A 17,478-nucleotide genomic window follows, 5' to 3' on the forward strand; every position below is an offset into this window, starting at 1 on the left:
ACGTGTCTATTTTCCAGCAGGACCACACAGACGTAGCTCTATGGATGTGATCCCTTGCCAGAGCAGCCATATCACTGGACTGGAATTCCTCTGCGGAGGATGAGTGACAAGGCTGGTATTTCCAACCCAGGAGCTGTGGCTGCGCACTAACCGTGGAAGGAGCTGGACTGTTTATTTTTTAACAGTCACAAGCAAAATTGAGTGCATTTCCCAGTAAATATGCACTTCTTCCTAGGCTTTTCTGTTCACAGTTTGAATCTTCCTGTCTGTTAGTCATCCTGTATTTTTGTTGATTCCAACTTGTAAGCAGCGGGCTGCTTCTCTTTCAATGTTTCGTTCGCAGGGTGAGGAGACTCATTGACAGAAGCGCGAGAAGGACCTTTGTCCTAGTCAGGGTCTCTGCTGCTGTGAAGGGACACCGTGACTGTGGCAGTGCTGACAAGGGAACAGTTAACTGGGGCTGGCCCACAGGTCAGAGGCGGGAAGCAATGGCAGGACCCAGGCAGACTTGGCGCTGCAGAGGTAGTGAGGGCTCGACCTGTGGACCAGCAGGCAGCAGGAAGAGAGAGACACTGGAGCTGGATAGACATTTAAAGCCCCAGAGTCTCCCACCTGTGACACACCTACTCCAACAAAGCCACACCTCCTAGTCGTGCCACTCCCTATGGGCCTATGGGAGCCAGTTTCAATCAAACCCCCACAGCCCAGGTTTGGGTCCCAGCATCCCACATGGTGGCTCACAACCCTCTATAACTACAGGTCCAGGGCATCTGTCACCCTCTTCTGACCTTCATGAGCACCAACATACACACTGTGCACACACATACATACAGGCAAGGCACTCATACACATTAAATAAGATACATCTAAAAGCCTTTTAAAATAAATACCTTATTAGCTAGGATTCAAGATCTGTTTCTTTTAGTGTGAAGTTTGCTTTCAGCGACATAAGATGTAACTGACTAGGTACATCGTACCTCTCAAAAACTGAATTCATGATGAAAGACTATGTTATAACAAAGGCATTGTAAAATGTCGCTGCCTTTTATTTATGGCCCTAGGACTAGAACTAGGCAGTGCTCCCTGGAGGTCCATGCACAGCACGGGTTTGTGGCTTAAACGAGGGACGCTGAGGAAGACACAGAGTATCCCGCCTTCAAACTGGTCTCTAGGCAAACACCGAAAGCAACCAACAGCAGGATCACCCGGTGCCCACTTCCTTTGCACAGCTCAACCAGTACCGAAGTGACTGGAGTCAGGGCAAAGCCCCGTACTCCTGCGAGGAACCCAGTCCGACATAGCTATCACTATGCCTGTAAACACCAAACCCCAGAAAGCCTATATTAAGCCTGTACCTCAATATTGAGCTGCTGCACCCCAACACTAGGCTGGTCTTTTAGAATGTTGTTGGTGTTGGTGTGCCCGCGTGCACGTGTGTTCAGGTGCTCTTGCTCGTGATACACACGCGAAGACTAGCCACTGCCTGTCTCCTATCACTCTGCACTGTACTTTTTGAGGCGGGGTCTCTCACAGAGCCTGGATTCCCTACTTCAGCGGCCCCGGCTGAGCAGTGACCCTGGGGTCCGCCTCCTCTGGTGCCGCCACGCCACTCAGTCCACTTGGCTTCTGCATGGGCGCTGGAGAGGCAGACTCAGATCCTCACGCTCTGTTGGCCGCCAGCACGCTACCCACAGAACCATCACCCCAGCCCTGTTCCTTGTGTGTACACGCACTTCCAGCTATAGGATGTGGTTTACAGACTTCAGTACCAAATGCTCGTGTGGTCATTTGAAGATTGGTAGGAAATGTTTAATTCAATTAGTAAACAGGACAGCAGGCTTGAAGGTGATCCCACAGTTTGACCACTGCACCTATATCAACACTCTAAAAGTAATCTGACTTGAGAGGACATTTTTGTATCCACAGTGCAGTGGAGTACGGTTTGAATTTCCATACTTAGCACGAGTCCTCTTGCGCCCTCTTCTGATCCAATGTGGTACTGCAGCATCCCAGGCTGAGGTTGATGGCCCCTTTGGGCTTTGCGAGGTCTCCCCTCCCAAAAGGCCACACTTAGGGATTCTGCCAACAAGCTGAGGTCTGGTCAGAACTTCGTGACTGAGAAGCAATGAAGTGTTGCAAAGTTATTTTGGGCTGTCTTTAGCCCCTTGGTTGCTATTCATTGCAGATCTGACCTAAGATCCTTGTGACTTTCAAGTGAACCCTTTGGGATACATGAGCAGACCACTAGCCTGCATCATTGCGGAGGTTAAGACCGCCATGAGAGCCTGCCTCACTCCCTTTAGCATGACATGAGACCCACAGCAGAGATGCCTCTATTTCCTGTAAGTCACTTAACCAATGACTCCACCAATGGAGTTGGAAGGTGGTTTAAACAAGTTTTTCTGTACTTCTGAAAACATAAAAGGGTTACCATGTTCAGACAGGTACCTAAGGCAAACTTAACCCATCTTTGAAGGCCTTAGTCACTCATATTTGGCTCTAGAATAAACTATCTCTTATTCCCTTTGAGGTGAGAGCTGTATTGTCTGTGGACAGAGTTCTTGAAGCCAATGAGACCTCTTCTTGGAAGAATGTTCGTAAAAGCATAAAAGCATAAGGTAAAATAAAAATAATAAAGAAAAATCATCGTACTGCAGTGTAGAGACACTAGTATTGAAATACTGAATAAACACACTTGTTATCCTAACACCTTACTAACAATTAGCAGCTGTTGTAATTTCAAAGTTAGGATGGCATCAATGTTTTCAGGTCTCCGTAGCCACAGTGATGGGGTGTGTTAACACCTGTGGGTTTTGCCAGCACTAGGGCGGTAGGTGGTGTGCTGATGAAGTTCTGTCAGCTGCCAGGAACGACAGACCACAAACAAGGCGGCTTCACTCAAGGTGCAATCAGGACCGTGCTCCTCTACGGCTTCCGGTGACCCCAGGACTTGCATGGCTCATGGCTAGAATACTCTGACCTTTGCTTCTGTCTTCACCTAACTGTCTATATAGCTTTCATTATGGCAGGGGACCCAGCGAGCAGGTTAATTCAGGGCAGCGAGCGCTCACTGTGGTCACACCATTCTTGCTGTGAGCAAGGAGGGTGCCCCTGCTGCTCTGCAGGATCCAACAAGCAGACAACAGTGTCGGGCAGCGTGTGACGCTTCATGAGACCAACCTCAGGCTAGCAGCATCCCAGAGATCAAAGAAAAGGAGAGGACAAGAAGATGTAGAGCCAGGCATCTTTTACAGGCATCTTTCACTGAGGACTGTGGGGCTTGGTTTGGGTCCAGGATGTTGGGAGAAGGAGAAACACCAAGACAAGCATCAGATGATGGGCACAGAGTAAGATGAAATAAAGCTAAGGAGGATGCTTGGTATTTATCACAACAGTCGCACTGTTCTAGTTAGTTGATTCCCGCCCCCATCCCCTCTTTTGGCCAACGTGATACAAGGTAGGGTCATCTGAGGGAAAGAGAAACCTAGATGAGAAACGACTCCTCCAGACTGGCTTGTAGGCAACTCTGGGGCATTCTCTTTTCTTTCTTTCTTTCTTTCTTTCTTTCTTTCTTTCTTTCTTTCTTTCTTTCTTTCTTATTTTTCCTTCAAGACAGGGCTTCTCTGTGTAGCCCTGGCTGTCCTGGAACTCACTGTGTAGACCAGGCTGACCTCTGCCTCCCCAAGTGCTAGGAATACGGGCTCTGGGGCATTTTCTTGATTAACGGTTGATGTGGAAAGGCCCAGCCAATGGTGGGCAGTGCCACTCCTAGGCAGGTGGCCCAGAAATCCATAGGAAAGCAGGCTGAGCAAGTCTCGAGGGGCAGCCAGGAGGTAGCGTGTCTTCAGCTCGGGCCTTACTTGACAAGTAAAAAGTACAAGACAAAATAAACCTTTTCCTCCCCAAGTTGGTTTGGGTTAGCTTTTATCACAACAACAGAAGCCAAACTAAAATTCCATAAAGCGTCCTGCAGTTAAAGCCAGAGGGTTAACCTGAACCCTAGAAGTAGGAAAGGAGGCTGCCTTGAGGGAGCAGCTACACCACCACAGCCAGCTACACCACCACAGCCAGCTACACCACCACAGCCAGCTACACCACCACAGCCAGCTACACCACCACAGCCAGCTACACCACCACAGCCAGCTACACCACCACAGCCAGCTACACCACCACAGCCAGCTACACCACCACAGCCAGCTACACCACCACAGCCAGCTACACCACCACAGCCAGCCAGCTACACCACCACAGCCAGCCAGCTACACCACCACAGCCAGCCAGCTACACCACCACAGCCAGCTACACCACCACAGCCAGCTACACCATCACAGCCAGCTACACCACCACAGCCAGCTACACCACCACAGCCAGCTACACCACCACAGCCAGCCAGCTACACCACCACAGCCGGCTACACCACCACAGCCAGCTACATTGCTACAGAGGGTGAACAGAGGTTTTGTTCCCCTGCTCTGTCATGCACTTCCTTCTTGCACAATAATGCAAACATCCAATTTATTAACAAATAAACAGCTCTGCAAGCCAATAAGGAAACCAGGTGAACAAAATGGCCAACCATATAGTCAGTGAAGCCTGATGGCTCCTCAACAGACAAAAATATGCTTAAGGTGACTTTTATACAAAAAAAATTACACAGACTGCGGAGTAGCTCAGAGTGGACTGCTTGCTTAGCATATATAAGGCCCCGGGTTCAATTCCCCACACTACATACAAGAAAAAGCATAAATTAAGGCGTACTCTAAGGTGCCATTTTTATCACGGTTTTGGTGGCTGGAAAGTAGACACCTGCTCTTGGAGGGAGCAGGAAATAGCCTCACTGTCCCAGCAGCGTTTATGGAAATTTCAAGTCCATGGGCCTTTTGAAATCTGGCGCTCCACTTCCTTATGAGCAGGTGCAAGCCGCTTTTGTGAAGAGATTAACCGCTCCGTTGCTTGCATAAAGTGGGGACCAGCTGCCGTGCCCGTCAGGGTACACAGGGAGACAGCTGTAGAAAGAAAGGATGTGTGTGAACACCTTCTCCAGGGGAGGAGACTAGTTCCCTCCTGCCGCCTAGCTTCTCTGCTGACCTCTTGGTAACAAAAGGCAGATTAGTGACAGGAGACAGGTGCATTTAGTGTACTCCAACATGGGAGCCTCAGTAAGGAAGTGGTTTGTAAGCCTGAGTGCTTAGACGGGCTGAAGAAGGCTGGAAAGAGGGAGAGGAGGGGCTGGGACGAAGGGGATCAACCGAAAGACAGACCACAGGGCGGCTCAGACCCCTCTCAGCACCCCTTTCTCTCTCTGGGTGCGGGGAAGGCCTCTCCTACCTGAGGGCCTCCCCAGCTCCTCCAGGAGAAGGCAGCCTTCCTTGTACACTGCGTCTCTCAAACGCCGCCATCAGCTTACGTATCAAGTGATGGAGTGCACACCTGGGAATAGGCTTTCTTGAACCCATCGTCCCTGCACAGCGATGTGCAGACAGTGAGAAGGAAGCACTTGAGTGGGCTCAATTTTCTTAACAATTATTTTTTTTTACTATGAACTTATTAACCGAGTGTACCTTACTTATATCCCGACTTAACCTAAACATAAGGAAAAGGAGATTAAATAACACTAGAATGAAACCTTCTGGGTGTCAGTTCCGAGGAACGAGTCTCTTGGTGTAGTCAGCAGGATTTCTTCTGCTGGAACCTGGAGCAACTGGAACCCAGAGCCTCAGCCGGAGCCTGGAGCCTGGAAGCCTTCCCTCGAGCGGTTCTCTCTAGGAGCGTCTCAAAGTGGAGCAGTGAACAGCCAAAACTATCTCAAGTCTCCAAAGGCCCCGCCTCCCATCTTTGGCTCACATTTATATCTCCTCTCAGAATTTGTTCAAGGATGTTTTTCAGCTGGTAACAACCAATCTCCCTCACAAGGTGGTTCAACTTCTAAGGGGATAAACATCACCTGCTCTCTCACAAATCTGCTCCTCATCCCACACTTGGGATCTAAACAAAACCATATTTACCTCTCCTTCACACTTGAGTGTGCTCACACGTGCAAACTGCCCTGAAAGGACACACACTTTGCTGACATGCAGGTTGGCTAGCACTGACACTGGCAAGAGGAGAGCCTTCTGTATTTTGAACACCAATGTGTATAACCTATGCAGTAAGCAGACATGTTTGTGTCGTTTTAAAATATGTGTTTAGGTGTGTGTGTGTGTGTGTGTGTGTGTGTGTGTGTGTGTGTGTGTGTGAGAGTGTGGAAGCCAGAGGTTGACACTGAGTGTCTTCTCAATCTCTCTCTCCTTCATTGAACATGGAGCTCACCGTTGCAGGCACTCACCTGACTTTCCCCGCCCAGTGCTAGGAGCACAGGTGCATGCTAACATATTTTACCATGCTTTACTTTTGACATGGGTCCTAGAGATCTGATTTTCATGTTTGGGTGCCAAATACCTTTCCATCTCCTCAGCCTGAGGAGTGTTTTGTTGTTGTTGTTGGTGGTGGTGGTTGTTGTTTGTTTGTTTGTTTTGTTTGTAAGATTTATTTATTTATTATTATGTATACAGTGCTCTGTCTGCATGTACACCTGCAGGCCAGAAGAGGGCACCAGATCTCATTACAGATGGCTGTGAGCCACCATGTGGTTGCTGGGAATTGAACTCAGGACCTCTGGAAGAGCAGTCAGTGCTTGTAACCTCTGAGCCACCTCTCCAGCCCCCTTTTGCTTTGTCTTTTTAAGGCTTTACTTTTGAGTTTTGTTTTATGTGTATGAATGCTGGCTGTGAGCACACAGGTGCACTGTGTGCATGCCTGCTGCCAACGAAGGGCAGAAGAACCAGGCCTGTAAGTAGCTGCCACGTGGACATGGGGAGTGGCGCACAGCACCTCTGGGTGAGCAGCAGAGTGCTCTGCACCACTGAGCACCTCTCCGCACAGCACCTCTGGGTGCCGCTAGATTCTCAACAGCAAGGTCACAGCAGCTGCAGTCCTGCCAAAGCCCTTTACTCACATTATGGGCCAGATCCTGGTGTCTTTTGAAATGACTGGCACAGCTGTGACGTCCCAGCCACATAGGCATAGTGTCTTGGCAGGAAGCACTGCCTTGGCACAGGTTCTTTGAGAATTTAGTTCTGTTTACTTCTTGGTGATAATCTGGGGGGTAGGGGAAGGCCAGGTCTGTACTGCCTGCTACCCAGGAAGCTGAGGCAGGAGGATCACAGATTCAACACCTGTATGGGCTACAGAGTGAGTTCAAGACTAGCCTGGGCAACTGAGAGCCTTGGGCTTGCCTGTTCCCTCAGGCTGGCACTCTCCGTGGAAGCCTGTGCTTCTGCAGGGTCTACCCTGGGCTGTCAAGGGGCGCCGTCATCACTGTTTTAACCACTGCAGTTTCCCAAATGGAAGATCCTTTCCACTCCGCTATCAGAATCTGAACCCAGGGCCTCCCGAGTGCGAGCCAAGAGCTATCCCGTTAAGCTGTGCCCCAGCACCCGTTATTAACTGAAAAGAACATGCACAGAGCTCACCAAAGGAGAGACACTGTGTAATACCGAGATCACCCAGATCGAGAGACCCCCAAAATGACCACCAGGACCACCGGTGCAACATACAGAGAGGGTCCTGTATGATCGCAATCCTTCCTGACAAAGCAGGATAGGCACGTGACCCCAAGCTTCTAGGGCAATGGGCTTATAAAGGGAAGTGGGGGGGGCAGGGGCAGGGGGGAAGGTTGTGGGTCACAGGAATGTCGACCTTTTGGCAGGTTGGGTGGAGACTGAGTCTCCTGGGAAGTTGTTTTCTCTCAGAGGACCATTGGGAGTTAACTGCATCTAATCTCTCAGGTGGAGTTTCTGGAGAGTGCTGGCCGGGCTAGTTTACAGCAGTGCGTGGTCATTCCCAGAACACAGGAAGAAGTGAAGTCACCTGCAGGACAAATTTTCACAGAACATTCACAGACCATGGCATTAGTTGCAGAATATAGAATGTGGCATTAATTTTGCCCTTACAACTGTTGCTGGAGCCGAAGGGGGTCAGTGGCTAAGGGCGTGGGACTAGGCTTGTAAAGTATTGGCCCACTCCCTACAAGGTATGGGAATACTTATCCTGAGAAAGGGCTCACTACACAGAAATATATAGTCATTCAGTGAGGTTGTTACAGTAGCTTTGAAAAGACTTTGAATTTATTTCAGCCAGGTGGTGGTAGCATGCCAAGAGCCACCCTGTTGAGGGGGCTCACTAAGCATGTGGGCTGTCTAGGAGGTGATCTGGTGTTTGCAAGGTCTTATACCATGATGTACCCCGAAACTACTTCCAGCCTCTAACATGCTGTCAGGAGCCATTGATTTGGGAAAATCCAGGAGGCATGAGAGATCTCTGGAGGTGATCCGATATTTGCAAGGTCTGTATCGTGATGTGCCCCAGAATTGCTTCCAACCTCTGACTACCCTGTCAATTGTGCACTGCTGCATCTCTCTGAAATCTGGCATTAGAGCCGGGCACGGTGGCGCGTGCCTTTAATCCCAGCACCCAGGGAGGCAGAGGCAGGTGAATCACTGTGAGTCTAAGGCCAGCTTGGTCTACAAAGTGAGTCCAGGACAGCCAGGACTACATTCATGGCCAGCCCGGTCTACAAAGCGAGTCCAGGATAGCCAAGATTACACAGAGAAACCCTGTCTCGAAAAACCAAAAATAAATACATCTGGCATTGGTGTGAATTGTTATTTTCTGGGTACTGACCAGCTCTGATTAAGCAAACTTCCTAGAGGTTCTTATTGAAGATGTACTTTTTGTTATCCAGATGAATTAATCCCTGATTATGGAATTCCTGATTTGGCTCAATTAGTTTTAAAAGTTAAAGTTAGTTTATGGCTGCAATAAATACCTTTGTGGACCTCCAAATGCCTCACTAGGATAGCCTACCAGCAGATTTGTGGCTTCAGATAAGCCTCCACCGCAGATGGCACCACGAATCCTGGTATTTGACCATAAATATAGCCAACTTTGTTTAAACTCCATGTGAACCTATGTGGAATGAAGATACCTAGAGATGTCTGAATTTACTCTGTTTCTTAGAATGAAAGACAGACAAAATTATTGTCCTGCGCTCATAACAAACTAAGAGATAGCTGGATAATGTATAGTCAGGTCCGTCCTAACTGATAAGTTGTATACTCTTGTAAGTTTCTGACCCTATTAACCTTAGACCCTGTCAACCTTTGTCATTCTGAACTCGCCATGAACTTATGTAATGGATACATAGATAAGAAATGTTTAGATTTAAAGCATGTAATCTGTTGTATTTTAGAATTCATCTGCTTTTGTAATTAATTGTACTCTTCTGGCTATGAGGTAATTCCCTTTTCTCAGAAGTATAAGTATGGTCTTCTACAATAAAAGAGAAAAAGGAGAGAGCGGGAGAACAGAAGAGAAGAAATGAAGCAGCTCAACTTCAGTTGAAGTTAAGATGCCTGACTTCATCCACCTTTTCTCCTGATCCTCTTCTCTTGAATGTATGTGTGTGAGTGGTTTATTTTCTATCTCTCTCTTACTTATTTCTCTGTAGATTCGCAAATAAGTTAGCAGACTCAGGGCCATCAGCCTTCTATAGCTAATAAGCCTAAGTTTACACCAACTTATTGGAGATCTCCGTAAAGAGGCCTATCTACAGATCAAAGCGCCTCCTTTTACGACCCCGTGCAGTTTCCAGCCAGAAGCCGCTTTTACAGCCTCAGCCATAGGAAAAAAGGTGGTCAGTTTAAATTCTCCTCAGCCGCAGTACAGCCAGTCCCTAGAGAAGAAACCTTGGGCTCCTTTTCCCTTTCCTTCCTTTTTCTTCTTTCAATCCTGAACGGTTGCCTGAGCCATCAGCTCTGGCCACCCTAGAGATAAAGTGAACAAGAAGGGCACCCGCAATCAAACCCCAGAGAGAAACTACCCTGGACCCTCACCAGAGCACTAGCCGGGCATTAACAGCAGCACATGCATTTAATATCAGCACCCAGGAGGCACAGGCAGATGGATCTCTGAGTTCAAGGCCAGCCTGATCTACAGAGCAAGTTCCAGGACAGCCAGAGCTATGCAGAGAAACACTGTCTCAGACAAATAATAAATTTATTTTTATTTTATGTATATGGGTGTTTTGTCTGCATGTATGTCTGTGTATCATGTGTGGGCAGCACTTGTGTGTAGTACACGCATGTACTACACTGTACTACACACATGTGGGGGGGGGCCCAAAATGGGAGTCAGATCCTCTGAACTGCAGTTACAGATGGTTATGAACAGCTAGGTGGGTGCTTAGAACCAAATCCTAGTTGCCTACAAGAACAGAAAGTTCCCTTAACTGCTGAGCCAGCTGCCCCGCCTGCTGTAACTATTTTATGAAAGTTTATAGAATTCCCTAGCACAAGGCCAGGCTACAGGCTGATACTGTGTCACTCTCAGGACTCAGTCAGCCACATGTCACCGTCATGCTCTCTTTCTGCCACCAGGGGGCGCACGACTGCCGCAAAGCATTGAGAAAGCTTTCCCCTTGGGGCAGCGTGTGTAAAGCTGCTTTCCTGAGTACCTTGGGGAATAGCCTGGAGCCTCCACTTCTTTTACTACAGCATTCTAAAGGCTGCACTTTATCCGTGGCGACAATAGCTGCTAACTGCATGTCTTCTGGGCTGTGAGTGAAGCCGCATGTATGCCTGTGTGCTTGCACACTTGTACTGGTGTGTACACACACACCTTTAAGTGTATTCTTAACACTTACTATGTTTCTGGGGAAGAGGGTAGAGCAAAACCATACTGAGTAAAGCGTGTAAGAGAGGCAGGCCTAGCCTAGTAGGAAGCTGTGCAAGGATGCTGGGCCAGTCTCACACCACAGAGACACACGCGTACTGTACACAAGCAAACCCACACCCTCTAAGCGCACTGGAAGGGTAGCTGGACTCAGAAGCACAGACCTGGGGTGAGAGGCTAATCAGCAGATGACTCCCTGCCTCTGTGCTCTACAAGCCACGGCCACAGCTTCTATGTAAAAGCTAGGGTTGGTGTCCCAAAGCAAGGAATGCGCGGCAGCCCTGTGGGACACCACAGCCAGCCGAGCCCTCGGGGACCCGGGGACCACTTGCTTGGCTGTCCTAGCTGTAACCCAGCACAGGTGCAAGGTCAATCACCTCCCATGACCGGTTCTGTGAAACTGTGACCTGAGGCGAGGCTGGACGTGAGGCCCACTACTAGAATCACCTCAGCAAGAATAAAAACCAAATGCACTCACTGTATTTCTTCAAGCAGGTGACACAGTGCAAAACCTTGGGCTGCAGCCGAGGAACTCTGTGTCGTGTGTCCAGCTTACCGGCCACAATGAAGCCTGAGATGCAGCCTTCACTGCGGCTTTAGAGAGCAGCAGGTTTCACTATGAGTGAGGCAGGAGAGAGAGGCAAGGTGGGTGAGGGAGCAGCGCTGGCAGGGGTGGCTATGCTTGAGGAAGAGCTTCTGTGAGGAAGCTGAGGGGCCACTCAGGTGCCCTGGGGGCATCTCATGGCTCACCCAGGAGCAGAGTGTAATGGACCTCCTCCATCTGCACTGGATGCTGGCTCTGGCTGCAGTGTGCATTTTCTTCTTTATGATTGTATAACAATTTACTCTTTACTTTTTTGCAGGGTTAGGGTTAGAGTTGGGGTTAGGGTTAGTGCACGTCACACCATGTTACACAGGATGGTCAGGGGACAAGGTTAGGGTTAGGGTTAGATGGTTAGGGTTAGGGTCAGGGTTAGGGTTAGGGTTAGGGTTAGGGTTGGGGTTAAGGTTAGTGTATGTCACACCATGGTACACAGGACAGTCACGGGAGAGGGTTAGGTTAGGGTTAGGGTGAGGGTTAGGGTTAGGGTGGCACACAGGACAGTCAGGGGACAGACAGCTTGTGGGAGCTACTTCCCAATTCGGATCATCAGGCTTGGTAGAGGAAAGAACGTGGATCTTTACCAGCCGAGCTCACCCCTTCTATATGAGCATGGGTGTCTTTTGTACTCAGAAACTTGTCTTAAGGGTCTGCTGCGTTGGCTCAGAGGTTAAGAGCACTTGCTGCTCTTGCAAAGGACACGAGTTTGACTCCCAGCACCCAGTGGTAGCTCACAACTAAGTCTAACTCCACTCCAAGGGGTTCTGATGTGCTCTTCTGACCTCTATGGGTACCAGGCACACACCTGACACATACACCTCAATGAAGGCAAAATACTCACACACATAAAATAATAACATTTTACAGTTTGTATCTTGAGGCTGGTGTCGCACACCTGAAATTCCAGCACTCAAGAAGCAGAGGCAGGTGGATTGCTTTGAGTTTGAGGCCAGCCTGGTTTACAAAGCGAGTTGTAGGACAGCCAAGGCTACACAGAGAAACCCTGTATAGAAAACCATAAACAAACAAACAAACAAATGAAAATTTGTATCTTGGGCTGGAGAGATGGCTCAGTGGTTAAGAGTACTGCCTGCTCTTCCAGAGGTCCTGAGTTCAATTCCTAGCAACCACATGGTGGATGACAGCCATCTATAACGTGATCTGATCATATTGTATACATAATAAATAAATCTTTTAAAAATTTTGTATCTTGATGTTGGAAAGATACCGTATGGCTAAGAGCCATGTGCTTTTTAAAAAATTAATTATTTATTGTATATGTACATTTGGAGTTTGGCCTACGTGAACGTCTATGTGAGGGAGTCAGATCCACCGGACTTGAGTTACAGACAGTTGTGAGCTGCCATGTGGGTGCTGGGAATTGAACTCGGCTACTCTGGAAGAACAGCCAATGCTCTTAACCGCTCAGCCATCTCTCCAGCCTGCCATGTGCTGTTTTTGCAGGGGACCCAAATTCAGTTCACAGCACCCACACTGGGTGGCTCACGAGGACCTGTATGTAACTCTAGCTCCGGGGACCCAATGCTGATGCTCCCCAAGACCAGCGAAGAGGAGAGAAGAGAGATGGATCCCAGGTAGGGAGAAGTGAGCAGGCGGTAACGGCTGGTTAAGGGAAACCAACTGTTGGTTGAACAACTAGCTAGAGGAAGCAGTTGTTGAGGAGAGATTGAGGAACAGAGGAAAAGGGAATACTCAGAGACTCAGGCATATGCAGTTCAAGCTGAATACCTTTTGTTTTGTTTGTTTTTTCCAGACAGGGTTTCTCTGTGTAGCCTTGGCTGTCCTGGACTCACTTTGTAGACCAAGGTGGTCTCAAACTCACATCAATCCACCTGCCTCTGCCTCCCAAGTGCTGGGATTAAAGGCGTGAGCCACCACACCCAACACAAGCTGAACCATATCTTAAAGCACAGAAGAACTTTTCTTCTGTCTCTCTTTCTGTCTCTGTCTCTGCCCTGCTGTCTGTCTGACTTCTTGCTCCTCCTTGAGCCAACCCTAGTATTTTATTTAAATAAAATTCAAATTTTTCATTACAGATTACATCATGATTTTCTTATTTTTTTTTACAATCAACAGGACATTCAAATATCAACAAAGTAAGAGAACACTCTAACAAGGAAATACAAAAAGTTCTGTATAACCTACAATAAAGCATATATCAAAAATTGATCAATTTCCAAGCAATGGTCAGCATAGTCTGATAATTATTTCTTAAACAATATCTGGGAAAGTTTCATGATAAATTTCCCTAGGCTAAAGCATGGTTGTCATAGCAACATAGCTTGAAAAAACTTGACTTACTCCCAGTCCCAGACCAACAGGTGTGCTATCCAAGCCTAGGCTAACTGCCAAGGGGTCCTCTACTGTAAAGTATCTGTAAAGCATGACATTCCAAGCCTGCCTTCTATTGCTCTCAACGCAGATTCTAAGGAAACATTCTACAGCTAACAGTATCTAGTCAAGTACTGTAAAGGTCTTAACTTTCTTTCATGCAGTTTCTGCTTTCATGACAGCAGTCAGAGTAAAAAACTATCATTGTCTCAAGCCATTGGCCAGATGCCCTCTTTCAACAGTCTGGGGAAAAGTTTTCCCTGTGTGAATTTCCTTAGGGCTCATAGTCAATGTGAGAAATAGAGAGAAAGACAGTTTTAGAAGAAAAGCAGATTTCAGAATAATTTGGCAAAATTACACCTGGACCATACATAATATTAAGGGGCAGTGGGGATCAGACGGAGATCTCTGGAACTTTGTCAAGCAAAGCCTCCACAGCTGTTCTGGATGTCTAGTGAATATGCTGGACAGTAGGAAGTCTCTGGAACTTTGTCAAGCAAAGCCTCTACGACTTATCCTCGTGTCTGCAACACAATGCCATCTGCACTTGTGTGTGCTGGCACACGCAAGTTTGTATCTATCTCAGCTGGATACAGACTTGTGTGACACGTGGGGTCAGAGGTGACAAGAATGTTACCAGCACAACTTCATGCTGAGGTCAGAGTGTGGAGCACAAATCCTGTGACATGGGAGTACAGAGGAGGGAGGACAGAGACAGCGCCTAGTGGTCACCGCATCCCGGGTACAGTTCGAACGTCTCTCCACTAACCCTTGGGAAGGTCCTCTGAGGGCTGGCTGTGGACGCTGGAGCCCAGGGAGCAAATGTAAAGCCTGTGCCTCCTGTACCCTCCCCTGACAAGCTCGGGCTCACCAGGAGCTAAGTCGCACTCCGGGTGGGGGGCGTGGGGGAGGGTGTGAGCAGTGGGAGGTGCTGTGTCACAGCAGAAGGGGTTCAGGTATAACCCAATGGAAGTTTCATAAAGGAGTGGTGGCCACCAGCCACTCATTTGAAGCAACAGGCTTCCAGAACTTTCTGGTGGCAGGTAGGAAGGAGGCTCTGACTTACAAAGGCAGGGCCCAGGTGCAGGGGCTGATGGGCAAGTGAGCAGGGGTCCCATGTGCCTTCTAGAGTCCTCTGTGGATTTCCAATTAAGTATGCAAAACACACTTGAAGCCTAAAGCCTGGCCGCAAAGTGCCTGAGACTTCAAAGCTGACTCACTTTATTATTCCCTTTCACCATGGAGTTAGGTGCACGCCTAACAAGCCGGGGAGAGAGTAGATCACGTCACAGTTTGAGCTTTGGGTTTTTGTTTTTGTTTTTTTTCTTTAAACATCAAAAGCCGGTTCATCTGTCTCCAGGCAGCCATGAGCCACTTGACCTGACGAAGACTGTAGATCTGGGTAGGCTGAAGTCGGCCCCAGCAAACACTGCTTACTGTAAGGCAGCTGGTGACATCAGCAGCCAGAGCAGGGGCTGCTGGGAAACCACACTCTGAAACCCGCCTTTTGTTCCCAGTAGGCAGCCAGGTCACCCAAAACCCCATAACCCGTGGGGAGTGACGGGGCTTTTCTAGTGTATGACTCTGGCCAGGGTCCACGTCCGTCCTGTGGTGCTAGCATAGCTGCTCGTTGACAGCTACGTTAGTCTGCTCAGGCTGTGTAACAAGGTGCCAGGATGAGACTATTCCACCGCACCGGTGCTTTCCCTCGGGCCCTGAATCCTGCGCGGCCTCTCCTGAGGTTGGTTTCTCTGGGTCTCTGCCCGTCATCCTTTGCATCTTAGTCTCTCTTCTTAATAAAGACACCAGCATGAGTCGCTTAGATCCATCCATTATGAGTCGCTTAGATCCATCCATTTGACCTCATTTTTTTTTAAATTTCTTTACACACATTCTTAGGGTGTTGGAATCTGGACCTTAACGTGGGAATCGGGCGAGGACCACCCAGCCTGTCGTGATACTGGAAGCAACAACAGAGAAACAATGCAGAAATATTCCACTCCTCTTTCACTGATAAGGGACCAGCCTATAGCAGCCCCCTAGGAGGGGACCTGCCCAAGCCATCCCACTCCAATGCGAGCCTTGTCCTTCTGGCTCAGGCCCCTCTGAGGGAAGGAACCCTTATTCTATGGAGCTCTAGCGTCGGGTAGAGCCCCTGGGCCAGCACTCGGGCTTCTGGGAACAGGCAGCTTCACTCACACCTGCATAGGCCAGGAGAAGGGCTGTCCTTTCCGGAAGGCAGGCACGTGACTGTTTGGAGACACACATGTCAAGCACAGAAAGACATGGCTACTCCTTACCAATCTTGGAAAGATTCCTTCCCGCAGCCAACAAATAATTCCCAAGGGGGCAAATCCAGTTGCACCACAAACCAGTGAGTGCCCGGTGCCTCCTGGAACTTCCACTTTCAAGGGGTGGGGCCCAGGTGGACACCGCACCCAGCGATGCTTCTGGTGAAAAGCGTCCACCTGTCCTGGGAGCTGGGAACCCCCAGGTTTCATCTGCAGAGGGTTCCTGGGTAGTTTCCTGTTTCAATCCCACAGCCAGGGGAAATTTCTGCTTTTTGCTTCTCTGAACTCTAAGCTGGGCCATAGATGCTCTCAAGATGGGGTTTTTCTGGTTAAAGGAAAGTCCTATGTCCGTGTACATGTTTCTCTGTAGATCCTGAAAAAGCCAGATCAAAGGTCACTTCCCATGAGAAACTGTGTGACCTTCCACCCGCCCCCATGCGCTCGCAGCTGTGACTCACGGCGTTGTCACTGGAACTGATCTGCTCCGAGCCTCCACCACACACAGTCTCTGCAGCGTTCTCCTTCGTTCCTGCCTTGCTCAGAGAAAGTGCTTAGCAATGTTTGCAGGATACAAGAAGCCATGACGGAAGGCCCTAAAGGGACGCCTTCATTTGCCGGGAGCCAGCTCTTTAGGGTCCACACCAGGATGTGTTCTGAGACACCCAGGAGTGTTTGTCTCAGAGCACATGGTTTCAAAGTAGCAAGAACGCGAACAGTCTTCTGAGGCACTAGCCACAACAAAGCTCCTACTGTGGCTTCGATACAATGTGCCTTCCCCGAGCTAACACATTAAAGGTGTGCTTCCGAGGTGGGTGGGACTTTTAGGAAGTGCCTGGCTATGGGCTCATCAATGGGACAATCAACTGACAGATTCCTTATGTGAAAGTGCATTTGGGCTACAGGGAGCCACTGACAGGGAGGAAGCCTTTGGGGGGGGGGGTCGTCTTGTTCCAGGTACCCCCTCATCCTTCTGGCTCTGCTTCTTACTTTATTTCCCTCCTCTGTTGATAAAGTTCCAAATCCTACGAGTATATTCAATGACAACAATAAAAAACAAACAACCAACCAAAACTATTGAGACACGCATGCTACATGCAGGACCTCAAAAGCATGGAATTTAGTGACGCCAGATACCAAAAGGCCCCACAGCAGAGTTCAGTCCCTTTTTCTCCTCCTGGAGCTCACACGCCGTGCTTGCTGCTTCCCCGTTGCTCTAACAGAACACCTGACAAACAACTTCAGGAAAGAAGGGCTTGTTCTAGCTCGGAGCTTGAGGACGGTGTCGTGCCCACCCACCTCAGGTAAGGAAGGACCCAGGTAGCTGGCCACATTGTATCAGCAGGCAGGAGGCGGAGGTGAAGCCTGTGCTGGCCGACATCCTCACTCCACACTTTCTTTACTCAGTCCACCCCAAGGGATGGTGCTGCTGACACTCAGGGTGTGTCCTCCATCTTTAGTCAAACC

This window comes from Acomys minous, assembly GCF_964271855.1.
Source record: "Acomys minous genome assembly, chromosome: 18".
In the NCBI taxonomy this organism is placed as follows: Eukaryota; Metazoa; Chordata; class Mammalia; order Rodentia; family Muridae; genus Acomys; species Acomys minous.